General features: G+C 43.4%; 1 long non-coding RNA gene across 1 annotated transcript; it reads left to right on the top strand.

Annotated features, from left to right (window-relative positions):
* The first annotated feature begins 4,892 nt into the window (after positions 1-4,892).
* On the top strand, positions 4,893-12,832 carry LOC124502687 (uncharacterized). The gene is made up of 4 exons (XR_006959981.1): positions 4,893-5,168; positions 7,289-7,366; positions 12,379-12,580; positions 12,747-12,832. It is a non-coding gene; the product is annotated as an uncharacterized LOC124502687 (long non-coding RNA).
* The last annotated feature ends 680 nt before the right edge of the window (positions 12,833-13,512 follow it).

Below are 13,512 nucleotides of genomic sequence, written 5' to 3'. Positions count from 1 at the left end.
AAGTACATAATTTTTTTCCTATTTTTAATTGTTTTAAAACTCTTGTATTTACCTTCTGTTTTCAGTTTTCTGTTGGATCTATTGGATAGCACAGATTTAGAAAAATTGCCACTTTGTTTTGATTTGCTTTTTGACTTTTCACTGAAGGAAATATATAAATTAAAAAGTATATGAAAAGATATTCAACATCATTAGTCATTAGTAAAAACTAATTAAAGTCACAATGAAATAACCCTACACACTTATTAAAATGTCTAAAATTAAAAATATGACAATGTCAAGTGCTGACAAAGATTCAGAACAAATATAACTCTCACACATTGGAAACAATGTAAAATGGTACAGAAACTTCGGAAAATAGTTTGTCAGGTTTTATAATGTTAAATATTTACCATAGGGTCCAACTATCCCACTCGCAATTTATAATTATACAAATGAAGTGAAAACTACATTCACACAAATACATGTTTCTGAATGTTTTTATTAGCTTTATTCATAAGTATCAAAACTGGAAACAACTGAGATTTGTTCAATACGTTGATTGATTAAGAAACTATGGAAAAGCCATTCAATGAAACAGCACCCAGCAATAAGAAATAATGAACTACTATTTCACATAACAACATGGATGAATTTAAAGTGCAACTTTTTAAGTGAAAGAAACTAGATCCAAAAGACTATCTATTATATGATTTCATTCATATGATACTCTGGCAAAGAGACTATTTTTAAATTTTTTTATTCTTTATTTATTTTTCACAGAGAGAGACAGTGAGACAGAGTTAGACTGGAGGAGGAACAGAGAGAGAGGGAGATACAGAATCCGAAGCAGAATCCAGGCTCTGAGCTGTCAGCACAGAACCCGGAGCGGGGCTTGAACTCACAAATCGTGAGGACATGACCTGAGCTGAAGTTGGACGCTTAACCAACTGAGCCACCCAGGTGCCCCACAACGAGACTATTACAGGGGTAGAAACCAGATCAGTGATTGCCAATTGTGTGGAGAGGGAATTTGACCACAAAGAGATAGAACAAATGAACTGGAGTGAAGGCGAGGGTGATGTAACTGTCCTATTTGGTACTGTGGTGGTAAGTACATGACTCTATGCATTTGTCAAAACCCTAGGACTATGTGGCACAAAGGAAAGACTTTTATTATGAGTAATTTTTTAAAAAGCAACCATATGTGAATGCAGACTGAGACAAATGAATCTGTTACACAGAATGGCATAATCTCACTAAAGAAGGTGGTAAAGAAAGGAGCTTACATAAGTAACTTCAGAAAACAGTGTTTTGAATGGATATCCTAAGGCTAAAAACAAAAAGATTGTACAAAACATTGCAGTCTAATTGATCAGTCTTTCCCTAGAAAAGCATGGGCGAGAAATTTTGAAACTCCTTTGAAGGATACTAAGGTTAAATAAACAAGGAAATATATTTTAGAGATGAACAACAGGTTTCACATTCAGAGAAAGAAGTTAGAAATGAGGAGGGAATGTTAGAATTAACCTTGAAGAGCTAGATTGGATCAGAGGTATCACTACAAATCATGTTTTGTTTTGTCTTTTGTGGGTTTTTTTGTTTTGTTTTTTAGAGATTGCGAGCAGAGGACAAGAGCAGAGGAGAGAAAGAGAGAGAATCTTAAGCGGGCTGTTTGCTCAGCATGAAGCCCAACATGGGGCTCAATCCCACAATGCTGGTATTATGACCTGGGCCAAAATCAAGAGTTGGATGCTCAACTAACTGAGCCACTCAAGCGCCCCTGAATCATGTTGATAGACAGATAGATGATAGATAGATAGATGTATATGTGTCTATATATTAACCAACTGATAGGACCTAGAAGTAGTGACACCCCAATAACTATGAACACTACTACTGTCCAGATAATGGGTTGTAAACACTATTCACAAAAGGTACCAGGGCTTCTTGGAGCAGTGAATGATTTCAAATCTAGAGCAGAAAAAATATAAAATAAGCCTAGAGGACTTTGTGTTGCCAGGAAGTAATGAAATGCTCAGGGGGTTGAAAAAAAGAAGTTGTGGGCAAGTCAAAATGGCACAGCAACCAACATAAAGGAACTCCCAATAGTCAAACCTGCAAGAAATTTAGCACTAAAATAAACAATGAAGATTTTGATTATAACTTAAAGAATAAAGTAAATATCCATGATTCCATACTGCTATAAATAAGTGACTAAATATATAAATAAATGATGGAGAAGAGACAATTCTTCCTTATAAGAGAATCCAATTAATAAATGTAGAAGAAGTAAAGAAAATTAAAAATGACTATGAGAACACCAGAGTAATAATTGTTACAGGCAAGATCTACCAATTAATGCTAAAACTGATGGGTGAAAATTTAAAGAAAAATAGAGTATTTGCATAGTCGCAGAGTATCTCCCTTTAAGTATTTATTATTACAAAGGAAAAAATAGTGATCTAAAGTGGAAAAGCCTCAGACCCCACCTTAACCAGATGATTAAGACTAACTTCACCAGTCTTAAGACACATTAACATCATGTACCCCCAGATATGATGCACTGAGAGTCCCATCACATAGACAATATTCTTCCCTAAAGTATAGCTTCAATCTAATCATGAGAAACACATCACACAAACTCAAGCCGAGGGACGTTTTCAGTTCTAGAGGGACATTAATCAGTGCTAGAAAGAAAATTGGAGGAAAGAGTGAAATCCTAAGAAATGTACCTTATAAGAAACTCTTTCTTAGGTTGAAGGACTAAGAAACGAAATATGTTTGAAGTTACAGTGATGACCAACAGAGGCACTGATATCATTGCTAATAGGAGGCAAGAGAACAAGACAGTATTTTAAGTGAGTCAAATTTTCCACCTATGTTAGTAGGAAATCAGATAATGTCTGAGTTGATAAAACAAGAAACAATAGTACAGGCATCCCACACTTCCTGAAAGTTTGAGTTAATGCTACTTGCTTTTACAAAAGACTTCCCATATTACTTCCTGTTTTCACCAAAGGAAATTCAAAGGTTTTCGCTTTTATGAAAAAACCTGTTACCCTCCTAATCCACTTCTGTCTTTCTGAGAGCATCTTTTTAATGACCACATAGCTTTTGTTTTTGTAACTGAAAAAAAAAATAACAAAAGTAATGTGGGAAAATTCTCCTTTCGTGCCCGAGTCCCATGAATTTTTATTCACCCAGCTGATGACAAACCAGTGTTGGATGATGTATTCTGAAAATAACCTTGTTCCATTAAGTGGTGATGACCATTCCAGAAAGATAAGAATTTCCACTCTAGGGGTGCCTGAGTGGTTCAGTCGGTTAAGCATCTGACTTCGGCTCAGGTCATGATCTCACCGGTTCGTGAGTCCAAGCCCCTCATTGGGCTCTCTGCTGTCAGTGCAAAGCCCACTTCAGATACTCTGTCTCCCTGTCTTTCTGCCCTACCATGCTCGTGTTCTCTCTTTCTCTCTCAAAAATAAATAAACATTAAAAAAAAAAAAAAGAATTTCCAGTCTAGAATTCATGGAGAATGACTTGTATCTGCAGACACAGCACATTGTTTTCACATTTGCTAAAAATGCCATTATCTTTCTCCTAGACTTTTATAGAAAAGAAAGCTTTATGCATGTCCCTACACATACACATATACCATACACTGCAATCCCAGTTCAAATACATTTTATCTTATACTTTTTTTTTTTAATTTTTCAACGTTTTTATTTATTTTTGGGACAGAGAGAGACAGAGCATGAACGGGGGAGGGGCAGAGAGAGAGGGAGACACAGAATCGGAAACAGGCTCCAGGCTCTGAGCCATCAGCCCAGAGCCCGACGCGGGGCTCGAACTCACGGACCGCGAGATCGTGACCTGGCTGAAGTCGGACGCTCAACCCACTGCGCCACCGAGGCGCCCCTATCTTATACTTTTAAATAGTAGCCCCTATCTTATACTTTTAAATAGTAGCCCCTATCTTATACTTTTAAATAGTAGCCCCTATCTTATACTTTTAAATAGTAGCCCCTATCTTATACTTTTAAATAGTAGCCCCTATCTTATACTTTTAAATAGTAGCAATTTGGGGCGCCTGGGTGGCACAGTCGGTTGAGCGTCCGACTTCAGCCAGGTCACGATCTCGCGGTCCGTGAGTTCGAGACCCGCGTCGGGCTCTGGGCTGATGGCTCAGAGCCTGGAGCCTGTTTCCGATTCTGTGTCTCCCTCTCTCTCTGCCCCTCGCCCGTTCATGCTCTGTCTCTCTCTGTCCCAAAAATAAATAAAAACGTTGAAAAAAAATTAAAAAAAAATAGTAGCAATTTAACCTTGTGGAGATTATTCCAATATTGAACTGTTTGATGTGTTAACCCAACACCATGGGTAGATAGGGCTCATGATGGAGACACAAGTGATATGCTCCTGGCTTGTTCTCTGGCAGATTCATGAATCACAATTTACATTTGTTACCAAAAATATGAGTTATCTTCTATATTTCTAAATATGAGTTTACTTCTATATTGCTTTGAAAACGAATAAATCAGATCTTGTAGTTTGTGAAAGAAGGGATGTTTTGTAAGAGTAGGAATTGCCCAAGAGCCTTCTGCATCCTCTAAAGAGACCCGAGGCTACCCAATCACCCTTTCAGCTTGGGAACAAAAGTGCTACAGAGCAGTATTTCTCATGTGGTAAAAGGACTTTTTTTTTTTTTTTTCATTTCAAATCGATCTCACAATACCTTTATGGAACACAAAATCACATGCTTGGATGTTGCGACAATGTTCACTTGCCATAAAAGTTTCTAAACACTCTCAACTTTGTACTTTATGGGGACTGGTAACAAGAGTTCGCAGCCTTTGGGTCAGTCGCTTAAACTCACTGAGTGCTGTGAGGACCAAAGACCTTTTTATAGATGAAAGCTTTGTAAACAGAAGAGAACTATGTCCATAGTAATTATTCTTAACTTCTCCAGCCTTTGGTTTCAATCTGACGTGAAGAGAGTTGAATGAAGGGATCTTCAGAGCGTTACCAGAAAGAGAACCGGTTCCAAACTCAGGTTCAGCTGCTCACCACTCGCAGAACAACACTTGAGAGATAAGTGATGGTAGGAAAGGACAGGTTGCTTTGTTCAGGAAGCCAGCAACCTGGGAAAATGGTGGACTAACGTCTCCAGGACCATCTTCCCTGTCCAGGTGAATCCGGAGGGTTTTAGAGGAGAAGGCATGGGGAAAATGGGGCGGGGTAGGGAGCTACCCGGGAGGTGCAGGTACCCAGGTGGTTAGTCGCATGTTGACATGACCCTGAACAGACTTGCTGGCATCTGCAGCAGCTGTTTGTAAGCGTAGGCAGTCCTCATCAGCTGGGAAAGTTTGGTCAGCAGTCTGCAAATCTCGAGGAAAGTAGGTTAGTTCAGCTACAGACCAAGGGACTGAGGTCAGCAAGCAAGGAGTGCATGAGCTCGAAGCAAGTTAGCCCTTAAGACCAGTTACAGTGCTATTACAACAGTACTTCAATGATTCTGTATGTTGATGCACTTGCTCAAACAAAGAAAGAGCGTGGACAGTGTGTCCTTACAGTGCAGCGTTCATAGGATTCCAGGGAACTGGGTATAGAGGGTATTGTGCCTGTCCTGGCCTGTCTCACCATCTGTGGCTCCTCTCCCTGAGGCCTGTGGCGACTGACAGAAAGACATCAGAACAAAGGCTGCTATGTCTGGACATGCACAGGTCCCTCTTGGACGAGAAAGTGAGTCCCGAGCAGCAAGTTGGGCACATGACTCACACTTACCATGGGAGCAAGAAGCCCCATAGCCCCCACCCAGACTTCTCAGGAAGGCCTTCCAGGTCACCCCAGAAAGAGCTTCCTGTCTTGTTGCTTGTGAATGTCTTCCCCTGTGAGAAAGCCCTTTTAACCAGTCATGTTCTCAGTTACAGGGAAGAAAGTCTATTCAAACCAGTTAAAAAGAAAGGAGTTTATTAGGAGACTTTCCTGGTCCCTGAAAAAGCATAAGAAATGAGTTCGGGAGACTGCAGGAATGATACCTGGATTGTCACAACAGAGAACTATTTCAGCAAAACACCACAGTGTCCTGTTGCCCGGCCCCTATGCCCTCAAGGACCGATGGCCAGAAGCCCCACTCCTGTTGCCCCGACAGACCAGAGGTCTCTGCCATGTGCACATCAAAACTACCATCTCCCCAAACATGGCCGCCCCTTCAAATTGCTCCCAGATTATCTGCTTCATTTGCATGTGTGCATGCCATATGCCACCACCAACCGGTCTGTGAGCGCCCCAATGAGAAGAAAAATGATATGGGGAGGAAAATGAACAAAAACAAAAAACCATGGGGTGCCTGGGTGGCTCAGTGGGTTAAGCGTCCAACTTCAGCTCAGGTCATGATCTCACAGTCCGTGAGTTTGAGCCCCGCCTCAGGCTCTGTGCTGATGCCTCGGAGCCTGGAGCCTGCTTCGGATTCTGTGTCTCCAGCTCTCTCTGCCCCTCCCCCGCTTATGCTCGGTGTCTCTCTCAAAAATATATAAAACATTAAATAATAATAATAATTTAGTAATTAGTAATAATAAAAGAACAATTTAATAAATAATAATGTAATAATCATAATTTAATAAGAATAACAAGTCATAATTTAATTTAGTAGTGGGGTCTTCTGTTCTCAAATCTCTCCCACATTCTTCACTTATGCTTTGAGATTCACCTCAGATACCACCTCCTCTTGAAGGACTCCTTGACCTCCCCCTTTCTTTCCATGTTTTGAAACTATGTTTTGGGGTTCAGGGCAGGGCACCCCACAATATGGTACTTTGGCATATTGATTATTTTGAATTCAAGTTACTTGAGAAACAGCCAGTGCAAGAAGGACACTCTGGCCCTCCTGTCTGTCCCCCGCTCCTTTCTGCCTCGAGAAGTTGAGAGACATCCTTATCGCCAGACATAGGGAGTTCAAGGCCAAGAGGGTTGTGTAAAGAACATCTGCTTAGTGTCTTCATTAATTATTATCCAAGCTAAAGTTTTTATCTTGTAGTTCTTTACCAGTTTATTGTTCCTTTGTCTACAAGGCATATAAACATCTTGTTTTGGTCACTTCCTGGGTGTTGTATCTTTGAGGCCCCATACATACAAAATTAAATTTGTTTTCTCCCTTGTGAACCTGTTTTGTGTCCGTTTAATTACTAAGGGTAGAAGGAAAGTTTCTCCGACATGTGCTTAGCGTCCATCATCTGTGCCCCCCAAACACCTGTGCTTACCTGTATCGTTGCACTTACCACACTGTTGTGATGAACTGTTTACTTTCTAGGTGCATTCGGACCATGAACTCAAAGGCAGGGACCATGGTTCATTCATCTCTGCATCACAGAGCCTAGCCTGGAATACGGTAGGCACTTCACACATATTTGGTGAAATGAAACTCCGGTGTAGTAGATTTGATTTTTAACTATCCTTTGGCTTACAGTGAATGGAGATTTGTCAGGATGGTTTGAGCAGGAGTCCCAAACCAGAGAAAACTCTGTCTCCCCCCGTCCTTTTACCTCATGGGACAGCACACTGGTTGAGGGTCAGGGGCATCAGCAAAGATGTGGGGTTGTCTCTCTGTTGAGGGAGCCCCAAACAAAAGACTCTGGCAGTCCTTTTGACTCTGGGGTCAAGTGAACCTGAGGGAGAAGTGCTGGATACTGAATCAGAAAGTATCTTTAAGGCTTCTTTCTCCTCCACTTCCTCCTGAAGGAGGCCTCCCCAGAGGCACCGAAAGTAGACCGCTGGCCAAAACGTTAGAGACCTGGGAATGAAGGAACCAGGGCTAGGAATGATAGTGGTAAAGAGCATGACTGCCTGGGTCCTTGCCTATGCCCCCCTCCAGAGACTGCGTTGCACAGGCCGGGCACCAAGGCTGGTGTGGTGAGGGTGGCTTTCCCTGTGAGCCTTTGTAATTGCCTCTGGTCAGGCTTGAAAAAATCGCACATATGTGTTTAACCAGGAGCCCACCTCCTCCATATTAAAAGCCAAAACACAGAAACAATGAACCAGAAGCTCTGCTCTGCTGTTGTGGCCCCGCCACTGGCCAGGATTCCTGAGGGAGGCACGTAGAGCTGACATCCTCCAAAGACATCCTCCAATGACAAATTCCTAAGAGAAGGGTCCAAAGCTGTGGATCTACTAAAGTGAAGCAGGAATGCACACTCTTGTAGTAAATTAGGAAAGGCCAACAAAACTATGACCTACTAGTTCTCTATACCCTGGAAAAATTGGTGCCGTTCTTTTGTTAAAAGCAATAAATGAAAAATAAAACAAAAGTCAACATGTGAGTTTTGTCTTCCCAACACCAAATTTGTGGTGTCTTTTCTAACAGCAACAACCAATTCTCTGACACCAGCTGGGTGACCAACAATTCAATTAATTCAGTGTTGACCTTAGCCACCCAGGGTTAACACCAACCTGACAAGTCAAAGGCTCAGTCCCACAGGACTGTCATCACTCCAGGCACCAGTCACAAGCCCCACAGGGCCGCCCAGACTTCTGACAGACCCACCATAAATTGGGGCTCCCACAACCCCTTCCTCAGTTTCCATAATTTTCCAGAAAGACTCACAGAACTCAGAAAGACACTTTACTTAATGATTACCAGTTTATTGTACAGGATACAACTCAGGAACAGCACAGTGCAGGAGAGGCATAGGGCAAGGTCTGGGGGCTGGGGCACACGGGCATACCTTCCATGCCTCCCCAGATGTGCCACCTTCATGGCACTTTGATGTGCTCACCAACTCAGAAGCTCTCAAAACCCCATTGTTTAGGGATTTTTGTGGAGGTCTTGTTATGTAGACATGGTTGATTGAATCATTAGTCATTGGTCTAATCTCTGGCACCTCTCAGCTCGCCAGAGGTTGGGGGCAGGTCTGTAAATTCTAACCCTCTAAGCCCATGGTCAGTTTTTCAGGCATAAAGCCCTCATCTTAACATGGTCTAGAAGCCATCTCATTAGCATACAAAACACACTCTTAGCACTCAGGAAATTCTCAGGGTTTCTCAGGAAACTCTCAGGTCAGGAACAGGGCCAAAGACCAAATGTATTTTTTATACCAGTGTCAGGTTTGCTGAAGGTGGACAGGTTGGGCCTGTCCAACATGAGAGGCCAGCTCCTCACTTGCAGCTTCCAGAAACTGCTGTCTTCAATTCATGCTCAATACAGGGCAGCTATTGTTGTTAGTAGTATGTATATTCATTCTTTACAATTGGTGTTCATTGAATACTATATTGATTCCTGGGGCTGCTTGTAAGAAATAACCACAACTCAGTGGCTTAAAACAATCCAAATCTGTTCTCTCACAGTTATGGAGTCCAGAAAGATGAAATCAAGGTGTTGGCAGAGCGTGCCCCCTCTGAAGCCTCTAAGGGAGAATCCTTCCTTATCTCTTCCAGCTTCTGGTGGACTCCATGGCTTTAACTCCTGCCTCTATATTTACATGGCCTTCTTCTCCTCTTTCCATGTCTATCCCCTCAGTGTCTCATATAAGGAGCCCTTGTTATTGGATGGAGGGCTCGCTCAGAGAATCCAGAATGATCTCATATGGAGATCTTGAATTACTTCTGCAAAGATTCGTTTGCCAAATGACATGAATGTCAACCTAAGACACATTCTGCTCAACTCATGTACTCTCTGAAGGGAGACACAAAGCTTCCTCTGTTGCTTTTTCATTCCCAAGGCAGGGAGGTTTAAACACAGGTCTGGGTGAAAGCCAGTGAGTAACTAGAGCTTCCCTGCAGAAGAAGTGAATGCAGGTTCTTATTGTTTTCTTCCTCTCTTTATTCTCTTGTTGAGACTTCTGTGGCCAGGAAGGCCCAGAGGAAAAGGGTAAAACCCACAGAAAAGAACCACACTGCTAGCTGCTGGAAACAGGAACTTCTTAGGCTTTAGGGGAGAAGGGCAAGAGAAATTGATTCCTAAGTCCAGCTCAACTAAAAAAAAAGAGTGGCAGTCTCTCTCTCTCTCTCAAAAATAAATAAAAATATTAAAAGAACCAAAAAAAAAAAAAAAAAAGGAGGCACCTGGGTGTCTCAGTCGGTTAAGTGTCCACCTTTGGCTCAGGTCATGATCTCGTGGTTTGCGAGTTTGAGCCCCACGTTGGGTTCTGTGCTGACAGCTCAGAGCCTGGATCCTGCTTTGCAGTCTGTGTCTCCCTCTCTTCCCACCCCTTCCCCACTAGTGCTCGCTCGCTCTCTCTCTCTCTCTCTCTCTCAAAACTAAATAAAAATATTTTTTGAATAGATTAATTTTAAAAAATTTTTTAAAGAGTGGCAGATCAGGTAGAAATTCGAGCATTTCTGTGGCATACTACCAACACTCTCTCATAAATCCTTACAGTGATACCACATTTTGTAACAGAAAACTATGGCTCCGAGGACTTAACACAACCTGCCACTACTAATTGGTGGAGACAGGATTTTAAAACCACGTCTGCCTGCCTGCCTGCGAAGTCTCTATTCTTTCTGTCATGTCCAGCAGGGGAATCAAATAGCAGACTTCAAAAAATGGCTACATTCTGCAGGAGTAGCCATCTATGGTATCATTAGAGAAAACCTCCTAACCACCAGAGTTCTAAAACTATAGAATAATCATTTCCCTTTTTTCCAGAGATCCACAGAACTAGAAAGACCTTTTTCTGACTTATCCATTTCTGTCTGTGACCCCAGCTTTCTTCTACTCCCCTATGTTTATTAAACACCTGCTAGGTGCTAGGGACATCCTTTAATTTAGCCCACAACTTCTGAAGTAACTATTATCTCTGTTTTACGGACTCTGTTGCAATAAAAATGAGCAATTTGCCTACCATTACATAGCTACTAAAAGTCAAGGCCAGTATTAGGATAGAAGTTGGTCAGACCCCAAAGCCAATGATGCAATTGGAACCTTGGGGTTACTATTTACTTTCTCTTCTCGATACTACTTATTTGGTATTTGTATTTATTTATTTATTTTTAAATATTTATTCATTTTTGAGAGAGATAGAGAGCATGAGCAGGGGAGGGGCGGTGGCGGAGGGGGTGGGGGGAGACAGAGGATCCGAAGCAGGCTCTACACTGACCCCAGCAAGCCCAATGTGGGGCTCCAACTCACAAACTGTGAGATCATGACCTGAGCCAAAGTCGGACACTCAACCAACTGAGCCACCCAGGCACCCCTGTATTTATTTTTTAGTCATATTGGAAATATGTCTACACTTAGTCATCATTGGCTAATCCCAAGGGGTCTTACGCTTCTTTACCTTCTGTCATTCGGACATAGATAGAGATAAATATCTTCTCTACTCATCTGGGCTGGATATCTTTTTTCTGCTCCCCAGATCTAGTCTTCGCCCATCTCTATTCAGCTCTGTGTCCCCAAGAATCAGGAATTCAGCAAATAGACCCCTTTGAATTCTGGTTACCAGTTGAGTTTGGCCAATGGGGAACTCCAGCAGAAGGTTAGAAGGAGGGAGGAGAGCAGAGGCAACTTAATGGCCATATGACATGTGTTATCACACCAGGTCCCATGTTAGCAAGTCCTCATGCTTGAAATCTTTAATAATTTTTGAGTAAGGAGCTCTGTATCTTCACTTTGTATTGGGTTCTGTATTGGGGCCAGTTTTCCTGTTGAGAAAGAGTGGAAAATGTCCAGGATACAACCCTATTCACTGGCACTCCTAAACTCCTTCCAAGTGAGTCATAAGACACCCAGACAACGAGGGGAAAATTACAACAGTCATATATTGTCAAACAACTTCTCACTGAAACCAGAATCCAACGGGGTAATTGGCCCTTAAAAATATAACAAAGTAAGGGGCACCTGGGTGGCTCAGTTGATTAAACGTCCGACTTCAGCTCAGGTCATGATCTCATGGCTCATGAGTTTGAGCCCTGCATTGGGCTCTGTGTGGACAGCTCAGAGTCTGGAACCTGCTTGGGATTCTGTGTCTCCCTCTCTCTGCCCCTCCTCCACTTGAGCTCTGTCTGTCTGTCTCTCTCTCTCTCAAAAATAAACATTAAAAATATATATAACAAAGTAATGGGTATTGAGTTCTATTTCATAAATGAACATAAATAAGATAGAAAAGAAACATGCTATGGCCTAAATAACATGCCTAGTGTGCAGTGACAGCCCCACGCCACAGCCTCCCTGAGGGAAGCAGAGGCATAAACAATGAATGGCTGGATCCCACAAGATGTGAGTAGTATTTTCAGTATCATTGAGTTCTAAATATTTTCAAAGTTTGCTTATTTCTTCTGCTGCCCATGAGTTATTAAATGTGTGTTTTTAAAATTCTTAAATGTTTGGGGGAGGTCGTCATTACCTGTTTGTTACTGAAACTTATTTAATGCCATCATATGTCTATACTGTCAATTCTCTGCAAGATATTGGAGGAGGTCAGCAAGAGGACGTGACTGCAGGTTGACCTGTGAGCTGGACCCGGCAGTCGGAGGCTCCTCACCTCCAATCCTGTCCTTGGAATATACACTCCGCTGGCCTTCCCCACTTCCAGAGGCTTCCCCAAGGACATGGCCTTGAGATAGGTAGTGATGAGAAGACCCGCATAGTGTACATGACTGAGCCCAGGTAAAGCCTCCATATAAACTTCTAAGATCTAACCGGTGGTGTGGGGATTAACTTGCCCCTCAGGACAAGCCTCATATGTAAGCTCCCTTGTTTATTAAACCTGCCGCCCACCGACCTGGAGTGGCCTGCTTCCTTCTCTGATTTCCCCTTTCTTTCTGCTTGCAAGGCCAATTTCAGATTTCACCTGGAAAGTTGACGGGGTTGTGAACTAACTGTTGAGCCAGCCAGGACGCTAAAGAAATGGGCCTTGGGGGGGGGTCCAGGAAGATGGCGGCGTAGGAGGACGCTGGGCTCACCGCGCGTCCTGCTGATCACTTAGATTCCACCTACACCTGCCTAAATAACCCAGAAAACCGCCAGAGGATTAGCAGAACAGAGTCACCGGACCCAAGTGCAGACGAGAGGCCCACGGAAGAGGGTAGGAAGGGCGGCGAGGCGGTGCGCGCTCTACGGACTGGCGGGAGGGAGCCGGGGCGGAGGGGCGGCTCGCCGGCCAAGCAGAGCCCCCGAGTCCGGCTTGCAAAAGCGGAGGGGCCTGACGGACTGTGTTCCAACAGCAAGCGCGACTTAGCGTCTGGGAGGTCATAAGTTAACAGCTCTGCTCGGAAAGCGGGAAGGCTGGAGGACAAAGGGAGGGTGAGCTGCGGAGCCCCTGGACGACAGAGCTCAGTTTGGCGGGGAACAAAGGCGCTCGCCAGCGCCATCTCCCCCGCCCATCCCCCAGCCAAAATCCCAAAGGGAACCGGCTCCGGCCAGGGAAATTGCTCGCTCCGCGCAAACACCCAACTCTGTGCTTCTGCGGAGCCAAACCTCCCGCAGCGATCTGACTCCCTCCGGCTGCCACAGGGCCCCTCCTGAAGTGGATCACCTAAGGAGAAGCGAGCTAAGCCTGCCCCCCCTGCCGCCGTGCACCTTGCCTTCCCACCCCAGCT

This window comes from Lynx rufus, unplaced genomic scaffold, assembly GCF_022079265.1.
Source record: "Lynx rufus isolate CCGP_SWC_20201006 ecotype Redwood Valley unplaced genomic scaffold, mLynRuf1.p SCAF_7, whole genome shotgun sequence".
Lineage (NCBI taxonomy): Eukaryota > Metazoa > Chordata > Mammalia > Carnivora > Felidae > Lynx > Lynx rufus.
This window is presented reverse-complemented; position numbering and strand designations above follow the sequence as displayed.